We start from the raw sequence: 26,628 nt of genomic DNA, 5'->3' as shown, positions 1-26,628 counted from the left end.
GTTCAACCAGCCTGATTACCTCCAAACCACTTTTTTTTTTTTTTTTAAAAGTCTCTCAGGTCAAAATATGGGCAGAAGCAAGACCAGATTCACTGCTTACACAATCTATCATTTTAAGGTTCTTCAGAGAAGGGATACATTACTTTTTGTTATGATTTCATTTTGAAGCAATGCAGCTGCATCTTTGTGTGGCTCCAGCCATGCACTGTGAGATGTGGCAGCAAGCAAGGCCCTGTCTTCAGCTTCCAGGAGTTTGGTTCAGAGGGAGTAAAGGAGGAGGAGCTGTCAATGCTGCTGTGTGGGGAGCAAGTGCCAGTTCAGGGAGTGAACGGAACCGAGCAATGATCTCTTCTGCAGGGAATGCGGTGAGGAGAGACAGCCTCCTTTCTCATGAAACTGTGTAATTGGTTATAATGCTTGTTTTTCATCATTCAATAATGCAGCATGTTAAGTAATGCAGGCTTTTTAAAATATTTCATATACATCTGGTTCACTTCTGATTTGAAGAAACAAAAGCAAGAAAGACTTTCTGATTGCTTGCTCCATCTAAGAGCCTTACTCTTGCTGCTTCCTGAAAAAAGTTGTCTCCCTTTATCTTTATTTAGTAATGGATGCTGATTTAACCTCCCAGGAGATTGTGTTTTTTATTCTGTGTTGCCTTTAGTGTCTCCAGGAAGTGGCAGGTGGTACTGCTGAGGAGATGCCTTTGATGGCATTAATGGTTCTACGTTAGGGTGGAGGCTGGTCACAAGCTGTGTCCCTCAGGGGTCGATCTTGGGACTGGTGCTATTTAACATCGTTATCAGTGACACAGACAATGGCATTGAGTGCACCCTCAGTGAGTTTGCAGATGACACCAAGCAATTGATACATTAGAGGGAAGGGAAGCCATCCAGAGGGACCTGGGCAAGCTGGTTAAGTGGCCCACGAAAACCTAATGAGGTTCAATAAAGCCAAGTGCAGAGTGCTGCACTTGGGTTGGGGCAATCCAGGTATTTATACAAACTGGGGGAAGATCTCCTTGAGAGCAGCCCTGTGGAAAAGGGCTTGGGGATCCTGGTGGATGAGAAGCTGGACGTAAGCCAGCAGTGCACATTTGCAGCCTGGAAGGCCAACTGCGTTCTGGGCTGCATTAAAAAAGGGGTAGCTAGCAGGGGGAGGGAGGTGATTGTCCCCCTCTACTTGGCTCTTGTGAGCCCCCTCTGAAGTACTGCATCCTGGCCTGGGGTCTCCAGTACAGGAAGGACGTGTAGCTCTTAGGGTCCAGAGGAGGGCCACTAAGATGATCAGAGGGCTGGAGCACCTCTCCTATGAGGAAAGGTTGAGGGAACTGGGATACTTTAGCTTGGAGAAGAGAAGGCTCTGGGGAGACCTCATTGTGGCTATCCAATACCTGAAGGGAGCGTATAAACAGGAGGGGGAGTGGCTGTTTATGAGGGTGGATAGTAATAGGACAAGGGGGAATGATCTTAAACTGAAATAGGGGAGGTTTAGGTTAGATATTAGGAGGAAGTTTTACACTCAGAGGGTGAAAACTGAAACAGATTGCCCAAGGAGGTTGTGTATGCTCCATCCCTGGAGACATTCAAGGCCAGGCTGGATGTGGCTCTGGGCAACCTGGTCTGGTGGTTGGCAACCCTGCACATAGCAGGGGGTTGAAACTAGGTGATCACTGTGGTACTTTCCAACCCGGGGCATTCTATGATTCCATGATGGCCCCATGTCCTCTCTGTTTTGTTACCCAGGCAGGAGGTGGGATTGCTGTTGCACCTTGTTCCCAGCTGTTTTCTGCTCGCAAGGGTGTGCCCCCATCTTATTGCTGTGGCTGCTTCTTGTGGGGCCTGGGGACAGATGCAGAAGCCAGGTGACACAGGGATGCTTTGCTGCCAGTGCAGGGCCTGAGGCTGTATCCTGGTGGAGTCTGGGCAGGAACTGATCTGCTCAGCCAGGATGGGATAGGAAGGGTCTGCTCTAATGCTGAAGGCCCAGCTCAAACCTCTGGGGGTGGGAGAGCCTGTGCTGAAAGCCAGAGGTCGGGGCACATTGCTTCTTTCTGCTGCAGTGTCTCTGCTATCTGCAAATCCCTCCAGAAGTGGCACCCACTTGTTCCCACTTTGTTTAGGCTAAAGCCAATGGGTCTGTCTTCAAAGCAAAGTGCTTCTCTCCCTGTGGAAAAACTTTGCTCCTGATTCTTGCTCAATCACCACATCAAGAGCTTTCAGTGCACTGTCTGTAAGCAACTGCTATTTTTGGTGTTTGTCCTGTAGTGAGCCATAGTGTTTTGTGTCACCATACCTCTAGACAAGGCTGTGAAAGCGGTAGAGGACTTTTCCAACAATTGGTGCCTGATGCTGCTGCTCATAGCCAGCACAAAGCCTTCCCACTGCTAGGCCTGCCTGCCCAGGGCTGCTGTGTTTATTTCTGGAGTTAGAGGGGAAGGGGGGAACTGTATCTGGGTATTTTAATTAGCTAATAATAATGGAAACAAGTGGTACTATGGCCACTTTCTAAACAGAGGCATCTGTTTGTAGAGTCCTGACCCTGTTGGGGAGCGCTAGGTAGGGACTCATCAGGCCAAGCTGTCACTGCAACTGTGCTGGGCAGCCCAGGAGTCCACTGGCTCCTCGTAGGGGTGCTGGAGTAAGCTGGGGGCACCGCTCCCCTTCCACTGTCCATGTACTGCTGGAAGTGCCACAGCCCTGCTATGCACAAAACCTTTCTGAAGTCTTTTGACTCAGTCTCACACATCTGAGTCTTGTAACCTTTCTGCTGGTTCATTTACAGGAGGGACAGAATATATTACAGAGCCAAAATCTCATGGGCGAAGAAGTCCTAGCACCTGCTGGCTGGAGCCACAGGCTGTGACCTTTCATCTTCTCTAGTGTTTGTATTTTCCTCTGTGGGAAAGAGCAACATGTAAAGAATTCCTGTTATTTCAAATATTTCACCATGGTGTTATCTAGTCTAGTCTAAACAATGGTCCCACTTGCTCTTGAGAGTTATACTCGGCAGGGGAAAATGGTAACAAATGTTGTTATTCCCAACATGTTCACCCCCCACCACAGGGACACGGATATTTGTGACATGGATTGGCAGCATGCTCCTGGAAGCATCAATCCAGATATGTATTGGCTGAAAAGAGAGAAGAAATTGCACCCCCTTGATTATTCCAAACTGATCCACCCAGAGGAAGATCCATGCTGTGATGCTCCTGTCCTGGATGTGCCACTTCTTAATGCAGGAAGTGGATCACATCCCAGGCTCTGGGAATGTGTGGAATGTGTCACTTGCTCCATTGCCTTAAAAACAATAAATCTCTAAAACCTCACTAAAAGCTGTAATTCTGCAAAAGCTGCAGCCATGGCAATTATTTGCTTTCATATTCACTGACCCACTGGAGGCACCATGCTGTGAATACCCTGACTCTAGTGGGAAATGCCTGGACAGCCAGACCAGACCCAGATGTCCAAACATAGCCAGACTTCAGCCTGAATACAGATAGCACAGCTTATTCTGACTTAATTTATGGCAGCCTGAACTTGAATGTGAACTCACCCACTGTGTTACCAGAGATCCGAACCTGGATTTGGCTCCCCAAATAGCTTGGGTCTAGGCCTTGAAATTACCCAGTTGTTGGCTGCAGTCTGCTCTGGAGCTGGAGATTTATTTCTTCAGGAGGCAGGAAAACACATTATGTTGCCAAACTACTTCCAGTCTTTCCCAGAATTACAAGTCAGGGGATGGTGGGTAAGTCTTGTGATTTTCATCCTACAATCTAAACCAGATGGGCTACTCTCACAGCATAAATATTTAAGCAAAGCAAAGAAAAAAAAAAAACAAAAAAACAAAAAAACTAAAAAAACTGGCAGAAAAGTTCAGTTTCCTAATTAATTGCATTATTATGACTTGCACTATTTAACAAGATGCACATAAAGCTGTTTTTCAGGGTAGTTTGATCACCTACTTTGAATCATCTCGATAAAATTTGAAATTTTTGTTTTCTCAGGGATAATGAACTAACTGTAGAATAATAAAGTGGCTGTGCTTATTGGAAACAGAAAGATCTCAGCTTTCAGAAGAAAAGATTCTCTTGGTGAAGCTCATGCTATATTAGTCCAAAAATACAAATAAGTGGAGGTGATCCAGAAAGCCTGTTACTAATGTTAGCCCAGGTGAGGTTAACAAAGCAGAGCATGGGCTGTGGGATGTGAGGGCAGGGTGAGGAGAAAATCTGTGCTAGGCTTCCTGGTCCCTGTCCTGGCAGAGGAACCAGCAGGCTTCTGGTCACCCACTGCTCAGTGCCACAGGCCCGTTGCTTGTGTCAAGTATTTGGGATAAGAACTTTAAGGTTTCCTTTTTGGAGAAGCGTTGTACAGATACAAAGCCTGAGAGACATCTTCAAAGTGGAAGAGCTATGTGGGAGACCCTGAATGTGGGTGATTCGGTCAGTGTTAGTGGTGATGAGGGGTGATTTAGCTGCATCAGACCTGGAGGCACAGATGCTGAACCTGCAAATCTAGAGGACAGGGGATGTGGGACAGGGAGCATGGGAGAGCAGAGTGGGAAATGGGCACCAAAATGGGTGTGGAGGGGAGCAGGCATTATTTGGCCTCAGACTAGACCTAGAATGGCCAGAAAGACTGCATCCTACTGGATGCACCCAAAATAGTGCCTGTTACTGCTGAGCATGCTTCAGGATGTTGAATCAAAGAACAGGAATGAGAGAAGTCGTTTTACAGTACATCACAGAGCACCCTACTTCCCAGCAGTCCCCTCAGACAGGTACACAGGACAAAGCTTGGCAGTACCAGAGCGGCTTTATGAATGTTTTCTTGCAGTTTTACATTATTCTAAAATCTGCCTTGGTCACTGCTGAGTAGTCATCAGTTGTCTTCCCTCTGGCAGTAAAGCACGTGCTGTCTTGGATCCCAGTTCCACGAAGTTAACAGAAGCCTTTCTCCTTATTTTTTTCTTTCAGCATTTCTGCCACTGAAGATTCTCTTCTCTGGCTTCAAGTTGAAAAATCTTTGTGGCAGATTTGGCATTGCCTGTAATAATTTATGAATGTGATGTGTTGACATGTTTACTGTGTGCATACATTGAGCTACTTCAATCGCTGGCTTGTCAGGAATTGTACCCAGGGGAGAACAGATGAATCCAGGCATGTGGTTTGGAGGAAACACTGGGGAGCTGAAGCAAGCGCCCTTTGCTGTGATATTTTGGCTGGGCTCCTGCTGGGCTCAGAGGAGAGGTTTCCCTGGGAGGACATGGGTGCCCGTGAAGGAAGGCATGAAAGACCCTGGAGAATTCACAGTGAACCATTTAAAGGGAGGCTTTGGAGAGCAAGAACCCAAAGGGGACTGAAAGTGCTCAGATCTGCAGATATCTAATTCAGTATGTGTTGGCAAGACTGCAAGATAAAGTGGATGTGGAATATTTTTTTTTTTAACTGCTGTGCCTTATTTCAGTGGTTAAATGGCTTTTCTATTTTATAAACATCATTTGGGTTGCACAAGGGAGCTGAATACCTCTGTTCCCATGTCCATGTGGGAGCATGGTGATTGTGCTGGGTAGGCTGGCTGAAGTTTGGCAAAACTACCTCAGTCTGCCTGCAGGAAGGTGAGAACTTGAGGCCTGGCGAAGGCAGAGGGGAAGAAAAAAAGACCACTGACAGCTGAGATCCAGCAGCAACCATAACAATACCATCATCTTTTTTAAAAGTCCCAGCACGTAATTCTACTAATGACTTTTATTAAACATTTAAGCCTTAGCCTTCAAGTGATTCATATTTGTTACAAAATACCATCCCATTAACACAGAGTACAAGCCGAAACAAAGTTAATGAGCCCTAATGCTTGCCAGATAATTCGAAGTTTAAGAGTGATATTAACAAAAATAAAATAAGGAAGAAATCTACTTTCATTGTCCACCAGAGAACTTGAGTTTTATCCTTCTGGTTCATAAAAACAAGTCTATTGCTCAAATGGCTCTTATGCTGTTATTAAAGTTGTTTCAGAACATGTAGATGTGCATAATTAAGTGCCCCTCTGTTACATAAGGGCCTGTCTGACCATTCACAGGAAATGTGAGGAGCTTTTATTCATGACATCAAAGAGAATGGCATTACTGTCATTCCCTCGAACTTCACTGCGTTGGCTGAGGTTGGTGGTGCAGTGCCCAGGACACAGTACTGGCAGGAGCTAGGCTCTGTGTACCTGGAGGCAATAGGAACATCGTCTGAAATGTACATGAATGTTTGTCTTATGGAAATCTTCAACAGAACTCAGATCAAGCATCCAAAATACTAAGAAACTACAAAAAGTCATAACGTGTCTGAAAGTGTAGACTGAGATATTTTTAATTGTCTGTTTTTGCAGTCAGATAGTAATGGCAAATTACTATCTGAGAATATTCTCTACTATCGGAGAAATGGAGTAAAAATTGCTGGTATCTTCCTACCCTTGAAAGCACATGATGTTGCTCAAAGCTCTTCTAGTTTTATCTGTGTGTTCCAGTGAAGAGACTAAACACAAGAAACAGAAAGGGGCGGCAGTAAAGCTGTAAAGCACCATTTTGGAAGGGATGAACAATCACTGTATAGTGACCAGTTTGCTACCAGAGTTACATTCCTTGTCATCTGGCTTCCATGAAGCAGATACTAACCCTGTAGGCTTCCCAGCCAGCACAGTCCTGGCAAACAACTTTGGAGATGAAAAAGGGAATGGGTAACGTCACCACAGTGCCCATCTGCAGCAGCTTCTGGCTTTGCTCCTTGGTAAATATGAGATGGTGCTACCACAAGGCCTTACAGTGCCACAGCCGCTGTGTGGGCACAGCCATTCTCCTTGTGGAACTGCAGTGATCCCTATAGTGAAGGACTTCTCTGCAGAGATATTTGTCCTTCAGTTGGAGAGAGGCCTCGCACCACAGGGCCATGAGCTAGAGTAGCACAGGGGCTGCTAGGCTGCAGTTCCCTAGGAGAGCAAGGCTTAATATAAAACGTGAAAGGGAATCAGGCAAAATGGGCCAACTTGGACATGGAAAAATGTTCTGCAGGATAAATCATAAATTCTCCCCCATTTGGAAAGAGGTAAGAATTTCATCTTCATTAATTTCAGCTGGCAGATACAGATACAAAGCAGCTCTCTCTATGGGAGAGCAAGAATCACTGAGGCTGATGTGAGGAGACAAGATGCACTTGGAGACAGAGGAAAAATACAGCACTGAGAAAGTTTCCACTATTAATATTTTTCCCTTGCAAATGTGGGTCTCCTAAAACACTCCTTTCTTTAGGAAGGCTCTAAATGAAGAGGAGGTGGGAAGCAAAGTTACAAAGCACGTAAGAAAGCCTCAAATACATGAGTGGGAGGAAGGAGGAAGGAATGAAAGAATAATGAAGCTCGTCTCACTGGGAGCAGTTGGAGGCAGGGAAACACTCATACGTATGTCTGCACTCCGCAGGAACTCAGGCTGAGGTCTCAGACTGCTGCAGTTGGTATGACTGCAGCACAGAGCATTCAGGTGGCCTTAACTAAGGGCAGAGAGGCACTGGTACTGCTTCCACCAGGAGTTACCTGACTTAGAGCTCATGGGTACGTACAGAGAAGTGCTGCCTTTGTAGTGTTGATGCAGGGCAGACCTATGAGGGGTGACAGCACCTGCAGTGTCTGCAAAAACTGTGTGGCTCAGGGAGTACCTGAGCAGGGCCAACACTGGGCCGTGCCTGGAGGCTGCCACTGCATCTGTGAGATTTGTACACCTCTGTCTCAGCACTGGTGAGGCTGCACCTCAAGTACTGTGTTCAGTTTTGGGCACCTCACTACAAGACAGACATCTGTGTGTCCAGAGAAAGGACAACAAAACTGTGACGAGTATGGAGCACAAGTCTTAATGGGGAGTGGCTGAGGGAACTGGCATTGTTCAGTCCAGGGAAGGGCAGGCTCAAGGGAAACATTATTGCTTTCTACAGCTCCCGGAAAGGAGTTTGTGATGAAGTGAGAGTCGGCCTCTTCTCCCAGGTAATGCCAACAGGATGAGAGGGAATGGCCTTAAGTTGTGCCAGGGGAGGTTCAGGTTGGTTATGAGGAAAAATTTCTCCTCAGAAAGAATGGTGAGGTATTGGAATAGGCTGCCTAGGGAGCTGGTGGAATCACCATCCCTAGTAGGGTAGATACGTACAAACGTGTAGATGTGGCACTGAGGGAGACGGTTTAGTGGGCATGGTGGTGATGGGTTGATGGGTATACTAGATGATCTTAGTGGTCTGTTCTAATCTTAATGATTCTATGATTGCCACCTGTGGAGAGATTGCAGACAGACGTGTTTTTATTTAAAAACAATTTAGAGCTGTCTGTTACTGTCATAGTGCCCAGTGCCCCAGCTTCAGCTGTGCTGATACCTGTGCTGAAGCACCCAACTGTCCCCGGGCTGTGTGCATTGTGGCCAACCCAGGCAGTTCTGCTCAGTGTCCCCAGCAGATGCGAGCTGGGCTGGGAGAGGGGCTTGGACAGACAAGGCCATGAGCCTGGTTCCTGAGGCAGCTGCCTTGGGAACCCTGTGGCTTTGTGTTCCCTTGGGACAAACTGAGTGCACCCATCCCATGAGGAATGGGCAGCAGGGGGGCAGGGCCCACCCTAATGGTCATTATCATGGTGTGTGCCAGAACTAAACCAAGAGTAATGGGGGGCTTTCTATGAGCCCCACGGCAATCATACACCTCCAGTGTCACAGGAGAGGCTTGGATGGATCGAGGTAAGCCTGCAGTGAATGACTGAATGCCCTGCACGGGCCTGGCCATTCCCTGCGGCTGTGTGGCAGTGCCAGCAGCTCCAGCTGCCCCCACCCTTTGTGCTCACAGCTTGGGCCTGGGCTGAGCTGTGCTGCGCCTCCTTATGAGCAGAACCATAAAGCAGCTTTGGCTGAGTCAGGCTGTTGCGGTGGGAGGAAACTGAGAGCCCACCCAGTTGCCACCCCCTGCTGTGGGCTGGCTACCCCCTGGCAGACCAGGCTGCCCAGGGCTCCATCCAACCTGCCTTTGAACACCTCCAGGGATGGGGCATCCGCAGCTTCTCAGGGCAGCCTGTGCCAGCACCTCACCGCCCTCTGGATAAAGAATTTCCACCTGACATCTAATGTAAATTTCACCTCTTTTACTTTAAAGCTATTGCCCAAGTCACTCTCTCCCCTGCTTATAGTACTGGGAAGCCACTGTAAGGTCTCCCCAGAGACCTCCTTCTCTTCTCCAGGCTGACCAAGGCCAGCTGGTCTTTGCAGGTGAGGTGCTCCAGCCTTCTGATCATCTTCCTGCCCTCCTTTGGACCTTCTCCAACAGCTTCATGTCCTTCTTGTGCCGGGGGGTCCCAGGCCTGGGCAGAGAACTCCGCATAGGGCCTCATGAGGGCAGAGCAGAGGGCAGAGGCTCCCTCTCCCTGCAGCCACTCCTCTGTTGATGCAGCCCAAGATTCTGTTGGCCTTTTGGGCAGCAATCGCACACTGCTGGCTCATGTCCAGATTTTCATCTGCCAGGAGTCACAAGTCCTCAGCATGGCTGCTCTGAAGGAGTTCTTATCCTGATCTGTGCTCGTATCTGGGATTGCCCTGACCCAAGTGCAACACCTTGCACTTGACCCTATTAAACCTCATTAAGTTCCTGTGTGCACACTTTTTGAACGTGTCCAGGTCCCTCTGGGTGGCATCCCTTCCTTCTATGGTGTCAGCTCAGCTTGGTGTCATCAGCAAACCTGCTGAGCGTGCACTCAATCCCACTGTCCATGTCACTGATGGAGAGCACTGTCATTGATGGAGAGCACTGACCTCGAGACAAATCTCTGGGAGACACCATTCCCCAAAGGCCCCCACCTGGACACGGAGCGGGCGGCAGCAGGGCGGGGAGCAGAGCTGGGCGGGGCGGGCGGGCGGGCGGCGCTAGGGCCCGGCGGGGCGCGACGCCGCCGGCGGCGGGAGGAGGAGGCAGTGCAGGCGGGGCCGGCAGGCGGCGGCGCGGGCTGCGGTGCCTCCCGCCGCGGGGCGCGGAGCGGGGCGGCCGCGGGGAGCAGCCAGCCCACCCCGCGGCGGCGGAGCGAGGGGCGGCTGCCAGGAGGAGGAGGAGAAGGAGGAGGTAAGGGTCGGCGGCTTCGCGCGGCGTCCCGGCGGCGAGGGGCTGCCGGCGAACCCCGGGACAGGGCGGCGGCGACGACGAGCCACGGCCAAACTTCTGGGGCCGCCGCGAGTTATCGGGGCTGCCCCGCGGGGTTCCGCCGCGCCGTGCTCCGTGGGGCTGCGTGGCGCGCCGCGCGGGCTCTGCCGGGGTCGGGTCCCGGTCCCGTGGTGGCGGGGGCACAGCCCGGGGCGCTCGCGCCTCCCGCCGTCCGCGCGCGGTGAAGGGCGCCGCCGGGGCGGCCCGGCCGGGGACACGGCGTGCTGGCGCTGCCCGCGCCCGGCCTTTCGCCCGTGCTCGGCTCTCCGCGGGGCCGCTTCCGACCCGGCGGGAGTTGCTTCGAGTTCGTGCCTTCAAAGAGTGCGCGCGCGTCACCGCCGCCCGGGGAGGGGTTTCCCGTAACCCCACGGCTGCAGTTGGGTGTACGCTCGCAGCGGTGAGCCCGTGCCGCGCGGCGCCGCTCTCCCCCAAACTTCCGCGGTGGCGGCACGGCCGTCCCAGCGGCGTTGCGCTGCCGGCCCGCGGCTTTCCGGGGCGCCGTGCCTCGGGGCGAACCCTAAACAAACACGAGCGAAACGAGGTCGTGCGGTAATAAACAGTCGCCCCGTCTCTCTGGGCGCGCTGAACGGGGCGGCGGGGCGCCGGCTTCCCGCAGCGCGCTCCTTGCGGGCGGTGAGCGCGGAACGGCGGCCCCGGAGGTGTGACCCCGTCCCGCGCCCCCGAGCGGCCCTCGTGTTCGGGGGGGCCGTCCCGGGAGCTGCGAGAGCTATAAACACTGCGCTGATTGGCTCAAAAATTTAGACACGGGAAGCGGATGGTATCTAATAACAGACAAGTGGAGACAGTGTTGTCATGGAAACTGAGAAGACTCCCCCCATTTATTTAAAAAAAAAAAAAAAAAAAAAGAAGAAGAAGAAAGAAAGAAAAAAGTGTGCATATCATCAGAAATGCCCGCAGAACGCGGTGGCTTCTGTTGCCGTTCCCACAGCATCTGTTGAAACCCGAGAAGGTGCCTGTCAAACCAAGGTCATCCTGCAGCCAGCCACGCCGCCCGCCCTGCCGCCCGCCGGCCCGGGGTGCGCCGAGGGGGAATGGGCAGCGCCCGGCCGGGCGGCCCCGTGTGTAGGGAGCGGCCTCGGGGCGGGCAGCGCCCTTTGTTCCTCCCGTAGCAAAATGATACGAAGGTGGAACGGTGCGAAGCCGGGTGTTACGGCTGCTGCTTCGCGGCTCCAACCCCACCTGAGAGAGATGGGAGGCAGGGGGTTGTGGGCAGCCGCTGCAATTGGTTTTAGTAAAAAAAAAAATCGCTTGTTGGTTGTGGAGTGCAGTTTGAGGACAGAACTGTAGGTAGGAGAATAACGCGCATTTCATTGTGTACACGTGCACATGAGAAAAAATGGGGCTGTTATTTTGGGCAATTAAAGTTTTACTTCGTTGGGCTATTGAGTGTTTATTACGTGTGGAAGGAGAGGAATCTTGCTTCAGAGCAGCAGAGAGGTGTTCCCCAGCAAACTCCCAAGAAAGGCTGCAGTGTTTCTGCTTATTTTCTTGGACAAGAGATGATTTCTGTTGTCCTTGGTGAAGATGTCTCAGAGTGTCCGCTGTGTTTTCTCCAAAACATTTTATTTTCTTGCTCCTTTCAATCCTCGCTCTGCAGTGACCAAGCTGGGAGAAGTACCTGAGTGCTTCACCATGGGACAAAGCATTGCTTTGAAATCTCCAGCAATCACTGCTGCCCTCCGTGTACTTTGCTTGCAGATTCCCCTTTCTGTGTTATTGGGCAGTCAAGTGGTACGGAGCAGAGCAAATCCTACAGGGGCATCTCAGCCTCCTCTAGGGAAGGGGCTGGCACTGTCCCTATATGTGGACAAGCAGCCCTGGGGCTGCACCTCGCCTCCCACTAGCCAGGTGCTGCTTGGAGTCTTCTTGGAGTGTGCACGGAGAAAGCCTGGCATTGGAGCGAAAGTGGGCTTGCTTCTGGAAAGAATTTCCTGTTGTCGGGAGCACCCTTATCTGCAGGAAGTGCGTCGGCTGCTTGCTTTCCGAGTGAAGGAAGCAGATGGGATTGGGTCTCACTGGATTTACCCTTGGTGGTTCTTGAGGTCTCTGCAACTGTATTTGGCTCTAATGGTTGTAGTTAGAGAAAGTCCTGCAATGCCAGCCATTGCCAGGTGAAATGCAAGAAGTACAGTACTTGTGGTATTGCCTGCTTTATTTATTTTTTAAAATTTTATTATACTACCCTCCTCCCCTTCAAGTTCTCTGGGCTACGTTTTCAAAACTATGCCATTTGCATTTTATACTTTTCGAGCCTAATTAATGATTTGAATATTCAGTGTGGATACTCACAGGTGATTTTTTCTCCCTTAGAAAGGAAGATCAAAAAGTGCACCAGTTATTTTACTAACAGGGGCAATCCTTGTGCTCCTAGCTGCCTTTTATCCTGGATCATAAATCACCTTTCATATATATATAAAATATCCATGGAAATTGAGCACAGGAAACTGAAATGTAACACTTCACAGGGGCTGCCTAAGATTACAAGTCAATAAATGACTCCTTAATTAGCTGGGGCTGGGTGGGACGTGGAGGGGGGAGGCCTGGGCTAACAGTGAGGCTGTGGCTTGGGTTGCTGTGTTTCTGCAGGTGGGGAGATTTGGGGAAATAAGAACCAGTTCTCTGCTGTCAGCTCACAACAGAGTATTTATGGTGTTGGACTGAACTTCTGTAGAGGATTTTGGGACTGGGAACTATGGAACAGTTGCATAAACTTGTCAGGAGCTGCTCAGATTGCTTCACATAGTGATTTTTGATGTGGGGCATTGTGCAGGTAGGGGCTGTGGCTGTAGAAGGGGGTGCTGGGGCTGAGGACTCTCCAGGAGCTGAAATGGGGCTGGAGTGGGGTTGTCCTGCCCAGTGATGGAATTTGCCAGTTCATGACTTGAGACATAACGCAGTGCAGCACGGCCTTGGCCGGCAGCTTGAGATATGTCTGTGAAACCGCACTTGGCTTCTTACCTACTGCTGCGACCAAGCCAAAGTCAGACTGTAACAAGAATAATAATAATAATAAAAAGGGATCTGATAAAGCAGCATTTTCTTGTAAAATGTAAAAATTATGGCTGTTTTTTCAGAAGTGATCAGCTGGTTCTGGAAAACCAACGTGAAGCTCTGTAAGGAGAGGCACTGTTCAGAGGATGGCTCTTCCATAGGGTTTGGAAGTTCTTGTTTGCTTAAGGTGCCAGGAGTTCAGCTATCAGGAGCCAGGGCAACCTGGACCCCGACTGCCGTCGCTGTAAGGCTCAGTACCTTTGCTGGGGCCTGAAGTCAACTGTGAGAGGCCTGCACCTTGGTTGTGTGCAAAGCCCAGGGAGGAGCCAGGCACCCCATGGTTGGGCACAGAGTGTGGGATGACCCACGCTGGAAGTGCCTGCTGATGGGCATAGGTGGTGGGTAGAGCTCAGTGAGGCTTTTTAGGTAGTTTGAGCTGCATGGGACTGCTGCCCTGGTGTTAGCCCAGCTGCTGCTGGTCATCTGTTATCGCTCACCTCTGTGCCTCGTGCTGTGGTGGGGACACTGAGCGCTCAGGGGCGGTCGTTAACTGGGGGTGCTGCTCTCTCCTCATTTTCTTTTTGAACAAAAGAATCACTTGTGTTTGTGATCAGGTAGTGGGAGCTGTTCCCTGGCTTCAGCTGCAATGCTCCTGGGTGTGAGAGAAGGTGACTGGTAAGCCCTGCAAGCTTGTTAGTGACAGATGAATGGTTGGGACCTTCTTTGGCACCTGTCTGCATCTTGGGTGCTGTGTAGTTAAAAGGCAGTAGCAGCCTTCCTCCCCCACCCCCCAGTTATCTCCTGCAGAGCCTGGCGTGTGTTTCCCAGTGTGGACTCTGGGGTTCCCCATGCTGGGGATGTGGGTGATGCACATGTGGTTATATGTGTGGAAGGCACTCCTAAACCTCTTGAATTAACTGTCAAGAGGGGATGTATACAGGGTATGTCTTTCTGGTCCTTTATTGGTGTGGATTTGTTTCTCAAGGGGGACCAGAAATAATGGTGCCTCTTGGCACTCAACCTCTCAAAGCAGCAGCCTCCTTCAGCCTGATCTTGATGAGTGCAGCCATGCACCACTCAGGGTGCTGTTTTGGGGCTGCTTTCCCGCTGCCTTCCGTGCACCAGAACCTCTGCTTCAGTAATGCCCCTCAGCAGCCTCTCTGAGCTTGCTCTCATTTCCTCTCAAATGATGCGTGACCTCTGCCCATCAAAGCGGAGGACCAGTCTCCATAGCCTTTTGGAGATTTTCCAGTAATTTTAATTTCTTTTGTTCCTCTCCAGAGGGCTTTGGCTCAGGTGTGGGTCAGACCTCTCCCTAAAACTCGCCTGTTGCCTGGGGTGACAGACAGGCTGGAGGTGTGGCTTACACTTAATTCTCTGCCTGTCACCAGGCATTCTCTTTGCCTTGATCAAGAGTACATACTCTTCCAGACCCACGGGCCCACACTGTGCCATCCCTGTTGTGGGATCTTCGCACTGCTAATTCATGGCCACTAGGCTCACCCTGACAAGAAGCAGAGGCATGAGGGGATGTAAGGAATCAGTGAAGATGGTAGTGGAGTCCCCTCCCAGAACTGGGTTGAATCTTGCAGTGCCCCAAACTCCAGCTTGTCTCCATAAGGATTTTACAGTAGATCGTTTGCAGCAGCCACCCAATTAATATGCTAATTTTAATAGCCAATTTTGAAGGCTTGTTTTTGTTGTTGTTGTTGTTGAAGGTGGAGAAGGGATCCAAATGTTTTGATCCTATTTTTATCATTATCTTCACTGGGTTTTTCCTCACTCTCTGCTTTGCGGAGAGGAACAAAATTTTAATAATTCACTAATACACTTTCACTTCATTAACATTTCATCATTCTGGCATTGTGCATGTGGTGAACTCCTAAGTACTCTCGTTAAGGGCCTGATTGTGGCCATGCAGTCTGACACCTTTCCAGGAACAGAAAAACCCAAATGCAGGTACTGGTACTGGTCTGATTTTCAGAAAGACTTTATTTATTTATTTCTGATAGATATTAGGAAAAAAAAACCCTGTTATTTACTTATTTTTACAAACATACATACAAAGATAGCAGTGCTTAGGTGGAGATGCTGTCTGCCAAGCTCTGAGCCTTTGCAAAACCTACTGATGTGGACTGGAAAGTATAAAGACACTGGGCCTTATTATGGTATCACTCGCATCAGTTTATGCTATGACCTATTTGGTTTAAGCCAGTGAGGTTGATGGCTGGACTCAATGACTATATGAGTCTGAATTATGCAAGGCGTATTCAGGAAGCAGAAGAAGCACAGCACAGCTGGGGGTGGGCAGAAAACTTCTGAGTTGGAGGTGGTGAAGAATGAAGGGCCAGCTGGGATCTTCGGGAAGTGATGTATCAAAGACAGTGTGGCTTCTAGCAGGTCAGTTACAAATGCAGGAGGTGCTGAAAGATTGGGCTGAGAGTTTTTATTTATCCATCATTGTATTTGCTTTTAGAAGCAGTGGAGCATAAGCTGTCTTGTGAATTGGTATGATGCTATTGAAGTATGTGGAATTACTCTGATTTATACTGTCTGAAGGTCTGTGCAGAAGTATTCTGAAAAGAGGAAGGATATGAAGCAAGGAAGAGCTGAAAGAGGTTATAGACCTGAGTGATAGGTGAGTGGAAGTTTGTTCAGAAGTGATAGAGAATGGGGATGTGGGGAGGGTTGGTGGGAAGGATCAAAGGGTCCAAAGCTGCTGTTCCAGGACCGGGAGGACCAGAAGACAGCATCTCCATTTGGGCTCCATCAAAAGAGGGGTGGCCAGCAGGGACAGGGAGGTGATTATTCCCCTCTACTCTGCTCTTGTGAAGCCCCATCTGGAATACTGCGTCCAGGTGTGGAGCCCCCAGTACAAAAAAGACAGCTGTTGGAGAGGGTCCAGAGGAGGGCCACAAAGATGACAGGGGACTGGAGCACCTCCCCTATGAGGACAGGCTGAGGGAGCTGGGCTTGTTCAGCCTGGAGAAAAGAAGGCTGCGGGGTGACCTCATTGCAGCCTTTCAGTACCTAAAGGGAGCCTACAAACAGGAGGGGAATCAACTCTTTGAAAGGGTGAGTGACAGCAGGACAAGGGGAAATGGTTTTAAGTTGAGGGAGGGGAGATTTAGGTTGGATGTCAGGGGTAAGTTCTTTACAGAAAGAGTGGTGAGGTACTGGTACAGGCTGCCCAGAGAGGTTGTGGATGCCCCATCCCTGGAGGTGTTCAAGGCCAGATTGGATGGGGCCCTGGGCAGTCTGGTCTAGCATTAGGTGGAATGGTTGGTGGCCCTGCGTGTGGCAGGGGGGTTGGAGATTCATGATCCTTGAGGTCCCTTCCAGCCTTGGCCATTCTGTAATCTCATAGAGCCACTGCAGGGCAAAATGTCAGCCAGGATGGAGGAACAGCACGAACTTAGCAAACAGTATTTGGAGTTGATAAAAGGAGTGACATGGCGTTCTTCAGAGGCATGAGCTGTGAATAATTATGTGGGCCTTGAACCCTTTATCAAGGGGATAGATAATTCCTCAGTGCTAGCAGTGAAGGTTTGTTTATTTATTTTTATACTAGCTAGACAGTGTTATCTTCCATCAAGGGGCTCCATGACACGGCCATTGCTATGCTGCTGATAATAGTATCAGTGTTGCCCAGTTGCTCATCCTCCATAGGAGCATTACATCCCATGCTAATGGACTCTGCCTGCTCCCTGCACTGTTTGTGCACTGTTTATTCCCTGCCAGCTCTCCTTCTTCTTGCCTTTTTGTGCGAGTTTCTTTCTACTCAAATGAGGATGGCTGTTTTTGGTGTGATGTGGGCAGCTCAGAAATCCTTTTGCAATCTGGAGCAGTTTTTGTTCTTTTTAATTTTTTTTTCCCCATAGTAATTTTCATTCTGAATTTGTTTACAGGCTTACTACTATTAGATACTGTTTCCATGTTAGAGTAAGAGCTGGGCTAGCAGGACAGTGAGGACCCCGTGTGCCTCGCTCCGTCCTAGGTATGGTGTGGAAAAGTGATTTTCTTCCTGACCCTTGAAAACCTGCAGCCTGAATAAAGCATTAGGAGCAGAAATCGCACCAGTGCAGAAGTCCCCACACTGGTATAAATGTTTGCCTCTCTTTTGTGTTGCACACACTTAAGTTTTTGTTGCCTGCTATATATATATGAAGATGGGGGAGATTTGGAGAGTATGCATGGAATTATTGACGTTTCTTTAGCAGCTGCTGCTAACCTGCCTACGTTCAGCAGATTTTATACTGTCAAAAACACTTTCAGCACGTGAATGAATGGGCAGGGAACCACATGAATATTGATCAATAGAGACAGAAACCACCCTCCCATCTCTTGCTCAGACAAAACAGTGATGATAAAAAAAAAGACAGCAGGAGTCACCCACACCTTGTTTTACTTTAAAAGTAGAACTTTGTTTTGGTGGAGTCTCCCAGATGGTAGAGCTGGAATCAAGCTTTTCTTTCCAAACCCAGGGAGCAGGAGTTGCAGCCTGTGTGCCAAAAGGGGGTCTGCCACATCTGTGAGCAGGGAAGTGGCTTGGCTTCTGCAGGCATTGAAGCCAGCAGAGTGACACTTTGCAAAACTCTGCCAGCCTTCTCCTGGTTCCAGCGTGGGAACAAGTGCTGGCTAAAAATGAAGCCTGTTCCACTTCATGCCAAAATCTATGGACTCTTCCTTTTTTAGCTGATATCTATGAAAAAATTAGCTTCAGTGAATATCTCAGCATTTGATCAGGGTAGATGGTTTGTATTTAAAGTCCACCTTTTGTGCATTTGTGGGAAGCTCCCGTGGGATGCAGCGGCACTTGCATCTGATTTTATGAATGCAAGACTTGGTGCTCCACTGCTATCATTGATACAGTGATAACGGTTATTATCCATTTGTATTCCAGTCATAGGTAAACGGTGTTAATATTTTGCTCTTCCCCAGACACCCTCGCTCTCTCAAGCACATTCTCTGTTGATATGCATGGTGATTTATGTCAGTGTTCCCATGTGCCAGTGTGAGTGATGTACGTAAGGCTCTTTGGAGCCAGTGGATGGGATGACCTCTTCATACACACTGATACATTGCGGCATAGATTTATACTGCTGTAACTGTGAAATCTATATCTTGTTATGAACAACATGCAGTCCATTAATTCTCTGTGCAAAATATAACAGCTCTACCAGGCAAGCCAGGAACAGAGGGCCAGTTCAGTCCTCTGGACACAGATTTTTGGCCTTCACTGGTGTGCAGACCTGTAAGCCTGTGCGCTCATCTCCACCTCTGGTGGTTACTGGAGCAAGTGGAGATGTGTTGTCAGTTTTCTTTCTTGTGGCAATTATTTCTGGTATCTGATGACCAAACCCTGGTAGCAGCCTTTCCCCCTGGCAGCATACTCACCAGGTACCTTTCTTGGCTATCTTGTGCTATGGGACTGCAGGAAGCTACTTGCCTTTATGTTTAAATTTAACAGTAAATGAGGAGATGCAAACATGGACAGCAGGATGATTGAAGCCTTCATAGTAGTTAACAAAGCTAATCTTCTTCCCCTAAAATTGCTTAGCTTTAGCCTAAAGAACTGTTTCACCTGTGAGCTGCAGAAGGAAGCATGGTTAGATTATGGAAGTAATCTATAATGCATTAATTACCACTGCCAGTAGTCATCTTTCATTCTAAAAGCAACTTTCTTCATGATAGAAGCCGCAAAAGAGATTCCTGTCCTACTTACCTTGTGTGAAGTGACTCAGCTCTGCTGAAGCCAGGGGTGGATAGTTGGGGAGAAGGCAGTTTCCTTTTTTGCTAGAAAGCTTGAATGCAACATTGTTTTATTTCTGCTCATTAAAATTAATAACACAGCAAGTGTATTTTGAAGTTAAGTATTTCTGGGATTTCTATATGTTAAATAACTGTGAACAAACTTTATAGTCACTCTGTAGAGCCTCACGATATATCATTTTGAGCTACCTTCCATCTATTACGTTTTATCTGCCTGCAAAATCCATTTCTAATTCTGGCCATATCTGCTTTGTGATCACTTGCCAGAAATCTATTCCCAGGTTTCTCCTTATTTTAGTGAAATATCTCTGCTTCAGCACCTTTCCCAAGGTGGCTGATCTAATCATGGCACTATCACTTATCGCTTCTCATTTCCTTTGCTAGCTCTGTCAAATGCAATGCACAACCTAACAAAATGGCATTCAGATACTCCCAGTGACCACCACCATTTCCCTCTACTTTGCTTGGCACAACTGGAACTGCACGCAGCTTCTTCAGCTCATGTCCTTCACTCCAGGAACCAAGTGCTGTGAGTAGAGCTGACACTGAGCAGGCGGCATAGGTGCCTCTGTTTCTGTTGTTCATCTGGGTGTTAGATGCCACAGTTACTTTTCCCAGGCGGAGGAGGGGAGTGTTTTGTTCCTGGAGAGAGCCACCAGCCCTCCTTTCAGCCTGCTGACGGCTGCAGGGTGCCCCAGGAGCTCTGCCCCATGGGGGGTTGCAGAGCCAGCTTCTGGGTGTCCTGAAGTGGTCACTTCCAGTACAGCTCAATAGCAAATACAGGAACTAATGGCTGGAAAAGCAGTTCATTGCTGTGTTTTATTCCTAGCTATTTCTTCGCTGTAGGAAGGTAGAGAAATCTGTGGTAAAATAATAATTAAATGCTGACAGTACTAAATTTCCACCCAGCGTGAGTTGGCAGCAGTTGCAAACCAAAACATGAGGTTGTTAAAGAAAGAGAAAACTGATTAAATACCTCTGTGTGCTTTTCTGATTAGCTATTCTTAAAAAGAGCATGTGGCTAAAATAGAAGGGTGTACTTGACAGCAGCAATTGCTTTTTTGGGGAAAGGTAAAATACTCCAGTTCTACTGTGTGTGTATACATATATGTATGTTAGAAGGAATTTCTTGCTGATCTTCACTATGGGCATTTATATCTTACTGATCATCCATTTTTAAAAAGCACCATGTAATCTCCCCGCCAGGAAATATGTGAAATGCCCTCAATATTGCATTTCTGAAGTGAAGAGTTATCAATGACTAATGTGCTCAGGAGTGGTTTGGTCTCCTTTCATTCTGGGTTTACAGAGCTGACTTCGTGCTTCAGAGTTCCATGGTCCTGGTGAACCTCGCTGGTGGTGTTAAAGCACTGCCAGGCTCATGACTAGGCTGTGCTGTGTGCCCTGTGGACACATTGGACACAGCCAATCCACATAAATGGATTTAAATGGTGAAAAAGGGCCAGAAGGTGCATTTGTAGGTTACTACTTTTCACCATCCTCTGATGTGCTCCAGTGTGTGAGCTTGTGAGCTCCGTGGCAGTGTTTCAGGGGCTGATACCTATAGATATCCTGAGCAGCTCCTGGATCCTCTGTAGGGGATGCTGATGGATGTAGCGAGGATCCAGTGCTGGTGGGGATGGTGACAGTGACTCTGTGGGAGAGCTGTGGCTACTGCTGGACCTACAAGAATTCCAGGAGCATGTGTGAGAGCTGTCTGGGGACATTTTGAGTTAAAATGTATGTAAATGAAGCCCCGGTGTGATGGATAAGCCTGCCAGCAGCCTGGCTGGTGTCAGCTGGGATGTTAAGCAGCCATCCATGTGTGCCAGGAGTGCCTCTGAAACATCTGTGAGATCCATGTCCCAAATGTGCTTGTGAACATATCCCAGGTGTGGGAATTGTCCAGGCCCGTGTAGCTCCTGCTCCTGTCATATCAGAGCAGGTTGAAGACCATCATGTGCTTATCCCACGTCATCTCTACAGGGTCATCCTTCCCCTCCTTGCTCCCTGTCTTTTCCTCTACCTGCATGTGAGAAACTGAGGAACGGGGAGATTGAGAGAGACATTTTCTTAACTATTGCAGGCTGTTTTGTTGTCTGAAGGTGTGCCGAGTGTAACACAGCATTTTATTGTAATGATGTACTCCTATCTGCACTCAGAGATTGCGTGTGGTCAGTGGTCTTACAGACATTACTTCTGCCCTGGAAAGGTTTGTCTGAAGGGAATTAGAAGGAGGCTCAGGCCATGTGGTTACAGATTTACTCAGCACTTTTATTAGACTCTCGTATAGGCAACTGGGATATTTGTTTTTCCCCTGGGTGCAGTATTGGGTACGTTGCTTTTTGCTTTTTTTTTTTTCTTTGCTGTTTGTTCCAGAAAGCAATTTCTCAGGAAGAGTCATTCTGGTTTAATCTCCAGATTATCTGTTTGTTTGTTTGTTTGTTTTTTCCCCAGGATAAAGCAGCTGAATAATCAGCTAACCCTGATTCAGGCAGAGTTGAGGGCGATGTGTGGGCATCTGTGTAGGGATTCAGATCAGAAGAGTGCTGCTTGATCTGTATAGTTTGAGTGTGAGCATGGTAGTTTGGGAGCCTGGCTGCTGTGGGATGACTTGAGCACTCTGGAGTCATTTCCAATTTAGAAAACTGAGCCAAAGGTGTGTTTGTGCAGTTGTCATAATGGTTTTGTAGTATAAGAGCAGCATCAGAAAGCAGGAGGATGACCCTTCTCTTGCGCTAAGATGTGCCCAGCGAGAGGGCTGGGCTGCCACCATCCTGGTCCTGGCTGAGGCAGATGTACCAATGCCCACTTGGAGGTGCTGCCCTGGCATGGGCCTGGCTTGGATGATGCCTTCCTCCATGACGGTCAGCGGGGAGCTGGGAGCCCTCTGTGTGGGGGGCCAGCCCTGAGGCTGACCAAGCTGTGGTTGGCCACTGCTGAATGTGGCAGCTCCAAGCACCCAGCCCTCGTGTCTCTGAGTTCATTGGGTCCTCGTTGAGCTAGCAGCAAGCTGGGAGAAGCTATTTCTCTCCTGACATTAAAATACTTGACCCTATCCAGTGCAAGGTGGCCAAGCAGTTACGGGCCATTAATCCTCAATTGCTCTTGTCAGGTTTTGTATTCATTAATCGAGGGGCAAAGAGAGGTTTAGCTGTCAGTGAGGTTATTGACACCCATAAGCAGTGTTTGCAGCCATGCAGACATATGCCCTCAAATTTCATTGGTCACCTCCCCAGAGCTGGGCTTTCGGTCCACCCACCAAAAGTGCCTTAGAACCCAACCCTTGTTCTGTGCGGTGGTGGCTGACTCAGAGTCAGAGGCCCATGGGGTCCCCTGCTGGCACCCCAAGCAGCCCCAGGTGCTGAGGGGCTGTTCCTGGGAGCAGAAGGGCCACTCTTCGTGCTGCTGGGGCACAGTGTGGGTAGGGGTGGGTGGCACTGCTTTGATATGTACCCGCTTGCTGGTTTTACTGCCTTGCTCTGTGGAGGAGGAACGCACCAGGCATCCCATGGCAGAAGTTCCTCTTATTCTTGGATGCTGCCCAAGGGTTACTTGTCAGAACAATAATTGCTTAAAAAAGAAAAAAGGAAAAAAAAAAAAAAAAAGATGTCGAGCACCAAGACTTACAAGGTGCTTTGATATGCCAGGCTGTGCTGATCATATGTAGAGGGACATCCTTTTGTAGCTTGAATTGCTATAAAAGGCTTCAATAGCCTTTCCTTGGCAAACTGCTGGTTGTTGTAGTTGGGAGGTTGTCTGAGCGAATTCTGCAGGCTCGGTTCTACGGTACACATATTGATCTGCTGCTGCACCCGAGGTGAAAACTGTTCATGCTTTAATACACTAAATTCAGCTCCCACTGATCTGTGTGGAAGTCTTGTTTTGAAAGCAGAAGAAAAGCAGGGAGAATGTTGAGATGTTTTAACACAGCAAAAAGCGTTTTCTTCCTACACAGTGCCACTTCACGGAGGGAACAGCTTCTCCTCCAGTTCTGTTTTGGTCTAGGTCTCTCTCTTCTGAGATTTAAACATATGCTTGTATCAGTTCCTCAGCTGGTGTGTAAGTGCTGACGTATTGTATCCACTGTCAGCATACTTGCCTCCCTAACACCTGATGTTTTTACTCTAGCTCTTTAAAGTTAGTGGAATCCTCTGATTTTTAACATGATCCCTTAATGAAGCTGTACTGTGGGGGCTTTGGGAATTTTGTTCTCGTGAGAAAAGCACTGACATAATTGCCAGTAGGAAAATAGAAGAATTAGGAATTTATTGTCTGGAGGTCTACCAGATTTATCGCTTGCCATGGAGTGACTGCCCCAGTTCAGCAGGTGGGGACCTTGAAGCTCCAGGTGGCTGGCGAGTGCCCAGCAGCTGTGCTAGGTACAGCTGGAGTGAGATCCAGATGTGCCAGGAGGCTGTGGGCTGGTGTTGCTGTGGTGGTCATCCTTCCCTCAGGAAGCTGCCTCCAGGGAGGCCCATCCTGCCCAGGCTTTGCAGATGCAGCCTTGTCCTATTTAAGTATTTTACTTGTGTTTTTTTTTGTCTGCCTGAAATAGCATTTGAGGAAATAAAGTAGCAGTGTTAGCTTCAAGTCAGGCCATCTGCGGAAAAGATGCTAAGTATCAGGGACTGGGATGAGATCCTAATCTTAATGAAGGACCTCATGGCTTTGGAGTGTAGTGAGATCACCTACAGCAGGTTGTCCTCATCATCTCTGTTAGAGGTTCTGAATGAGACTCTGGCAGGCCACGGGAATGGAGTTCTCTAAATTTTGTTCTCTTCGTTGCTCCAGTTATCCTGGTTTTGTTTTTTGTTTTCCCTCAAATCTAGACATTATTAGGTTCTCCTCCTATGTCCCATGCATGCATTTTTCTGCTAATGAAGAAAAGAAAATGGTCACACTCCCATTACAGTCTTTATAAAAACAAAAGTATCTTGATTTTATTATAACTTTGGACAGGCTTTGGGGGAGTAAAGTTGAACTTGTCTGAGAATAAATGCATTTCTGAGAATTTACAAAGTATTAAATGTTTTGGAAATAAGTGTTTTTTTTTTTTCTTTTTCCTGTAAAAATTAAAGATGCCAAATAAAACAAAGTGTTTTTCATACGGTGCTTGGGATTTTTTTGGTGTTCTTCAGTTCTGTGCTACTGGGGAATCAGTTTTTGACCCCGCGTTGAATGGAAACAAGTCCCTAAATCAAATAAGATACTCTTCTGTTATTGGGACAATTCTTAAATACAATCCCATAGGCTGATATAAATACCTCAGTTCCATGAATATCATGCACTTTGTTTTATGTGGATTGATTTAATTACAAAATTACTCCTTGTAGCCATCTGCCCTGCTGTGACTTTTGTGTGTTGTTCTGAGGAACATCCTTTTGCTTTGTTTGCAAACCATTGTGTTACCAGCTTGGTGCATCATGCCAAAGCCATTCCTTTTGTTTGAATGTGGCTGTCACCTAGGACTGCGAGGATGTGTGATTATGGCTTATGGACTGCAATGAAAAAGGCTCATTTCACCCAGCAGGGCTGTGCATGGACTCTAGTTACAACACTGTCCAACAAGTAGTCATGGTGAGACTGCTTGTTAGGAGCTGTAGATGTATGGCCAAACCTGGTAATAAGGGCCCTTCTGCTTTCTTCTTGTTTGGTCATTCATTGTAAAGTCATGGCTAGAAGTTCTACCTTCTACAAGGATGCTTTTTGCCTTTCCTAGGCAAGCAATGCAGAAATTGTTAGAGCTTGCTCCTTTTTGTGGCTTACATCATGCTGTAGACTGACAACCACTCCTCTTCCAAAAAATGGAGAATTTCCACTTAATTGCCTGGAAATAGGGAAGGGGGGATTTTTAATTTTTTTTTTATTTTACCCAACCTCCTGTTGTTACTCTTAGTGTATGGCAACTCATTCTTTTGTGCTGGCTGTTCATACTTGAAGATTTCTGAGGATTGATAATGTGGAGGAGATTAGATGAGGTCAAAGTGGCTTTGCTTGTCACTTTGGTCTGTGTTGCTGTGCTCTTTTCACTGCAGCACAGATGAAAGAGTATGCTTATTCCTAAAATAAATAGTACTCTGATGCTCACCTGAGTTTATCAGTTTATCTGTGGGGAAAAAAAAGTTTCCTTGGAAATGACAAGGCTGTTCAAATTCTATTTTGGGCATTTTAATTGGAGTGCACGATAGTCCTTTGAAGTTTTATTACCTATTACATACTTGATTCCAAATTTGCCTTTTGCAATAGCTTAAGGTTTTTTATTTGCCTCAGAATATTAACATTTCTGTTTCAAGCTTTGAAAGAGCAAACTTTCTGAGCGTGATTATGAACATTAGTTTAATACATAATCCCCACTCAGAGGTTCTTCTGTATTTCCGTGTGCTTGTTTAGAGGCTTTTCAAGGTGCTTAACTTTAATTACCATTATGTGAGCACACAGAAGTAAGGACCCAAGAGTTTTATCAATTATTCCACTTGCAAATCAATTTTTAGATAGTCTCGGAGCTGTTCTAAGTTGAATTTACTTTGAAATATAAAGGTTTTCATGTAAACAGGATGGAGATTGTGTTGTCTCCTTATTTAGATATTCAGTGGCTATACATTTCTCGGTCTTAATGTGGTTGCTGGTAAAGTGTTTTGTCTTCTGTGGTATTGTTTTCTTGCAAGTATTTTCTGTGCCTTGAATGTGCAAACTTTTAGCTACTGACACATAAATAATAGTACAGATCTATGTAGAGATGGCGTGACTGAGTTTCTGTGGCGTCTAATGAACTACTAGGCCTTAAGTTTTTGAGCTAGAATAGAAGAAGGACCTTGCCTTTTAATCATGTTTGAAAATTTTACTTGAAAAGGTAGAACTGTGGCAACAAAGTGTTGTGATTTTAGCATGTGGGTCTGTAACTGAAAGCTAGCTATGCCTGTGTCCTCCACCATCTGTGAGAAGCTTCAGTGCAAGTGAAATTAGTGAAAGTGCCCGCTCTAGCTTCTTACCAAAAGATCTGTGAAGTCCATGTGGAAATACAGGGTGAGTCATTGTTGAGTAAGAAACTGGAAATGTGCTTCTAGAATGCAGCCGGGACTTGGTGTTTGGGGAAGAGCTGTCTGGTGTATCCCAGACAATTGTCAGAGAAAGTCAAAATAAGACTAAGATGACATGTTCAACCATTCTGTGCATTACTCTGCAGAACGGAGTAGAAGATATTTTTAAGTACATGGATCGTTCTGAAAGTAATGCCTCTTATTTGTTTCCATGGAAACTACAACAGATACTAAGAGCACAAGAACACTATTTGATAGAACAAACGTGCAGCTACAAAATGCTATTTTTCAAAATAGTCTTCACCATGAACTATACATTTCTGCCAGCTGTGATCAAGAGCCTCATGGCATTCTTTTAGAAATATTCGTAGCTGTCCAGAATATAGCTTGTCTTTTACATTGCTGTCACCACTGCTGAAACACAATGCTCACTGTGCTCATATCCGCTGTTTGATCTCCATAAACATTCAGCAAGCATCGACGAATATCCATGGATGCCATCACTTATGCATGGAGGAATTCACTGACACACCTTTGCTTCATGCGCACTTCCATGTCGGATGCCATTTTGTCAGAGTGTCCCTCTGCTGCCATCTGTCACACAGCAAC

General features: G+C 47.7%; 1 protein-coding gene across 7 annotated transcripts in view; it reads left to right on the top strand.

The window, feature by feature from the left end:
* The window catches only part of FOXN3 (forkhead box N3), a 228,412-nt gene that overhangs the window by 34,945 nt on the left and 166,839 nt on the right, over positions 1-26,628 (top strand). Inside the window, exon 1 of one of the 7 annotated variants that reach the window (XM_031593110.2) lies at positions 10,005-10,117. The exons of the other annotated variants lie outside the window; for them this stretch is intronic. The gene's annotated coding sequence lies outside the window, so the exon portion shown is untranslated. Of the gene's footprint in view, positions 1-10,004; positions 10,118-26,628 lie in introns of those variants that run through there. 7 annotated transcript variants of the gene reach the window in all.

This window comes from Phasianus colchicus, chromosome 5 (assembly GCF_987193195.1).
Source record: "Phasianus colchicus chromosome 5, bPhaCol1.hap1.1, whole genome shotgun sequence".
NCBI classification, from domain to species: Eukaryota; Metazoa; Chordata; class Aves; order Galliformes; family Phasianidae; genus Phasianus; species Phasianus colchicus.
Note: the sequence above shows the minus strand (reverse complement) of the source record. Positions and strands in the feature narration are given on the sequence as shown.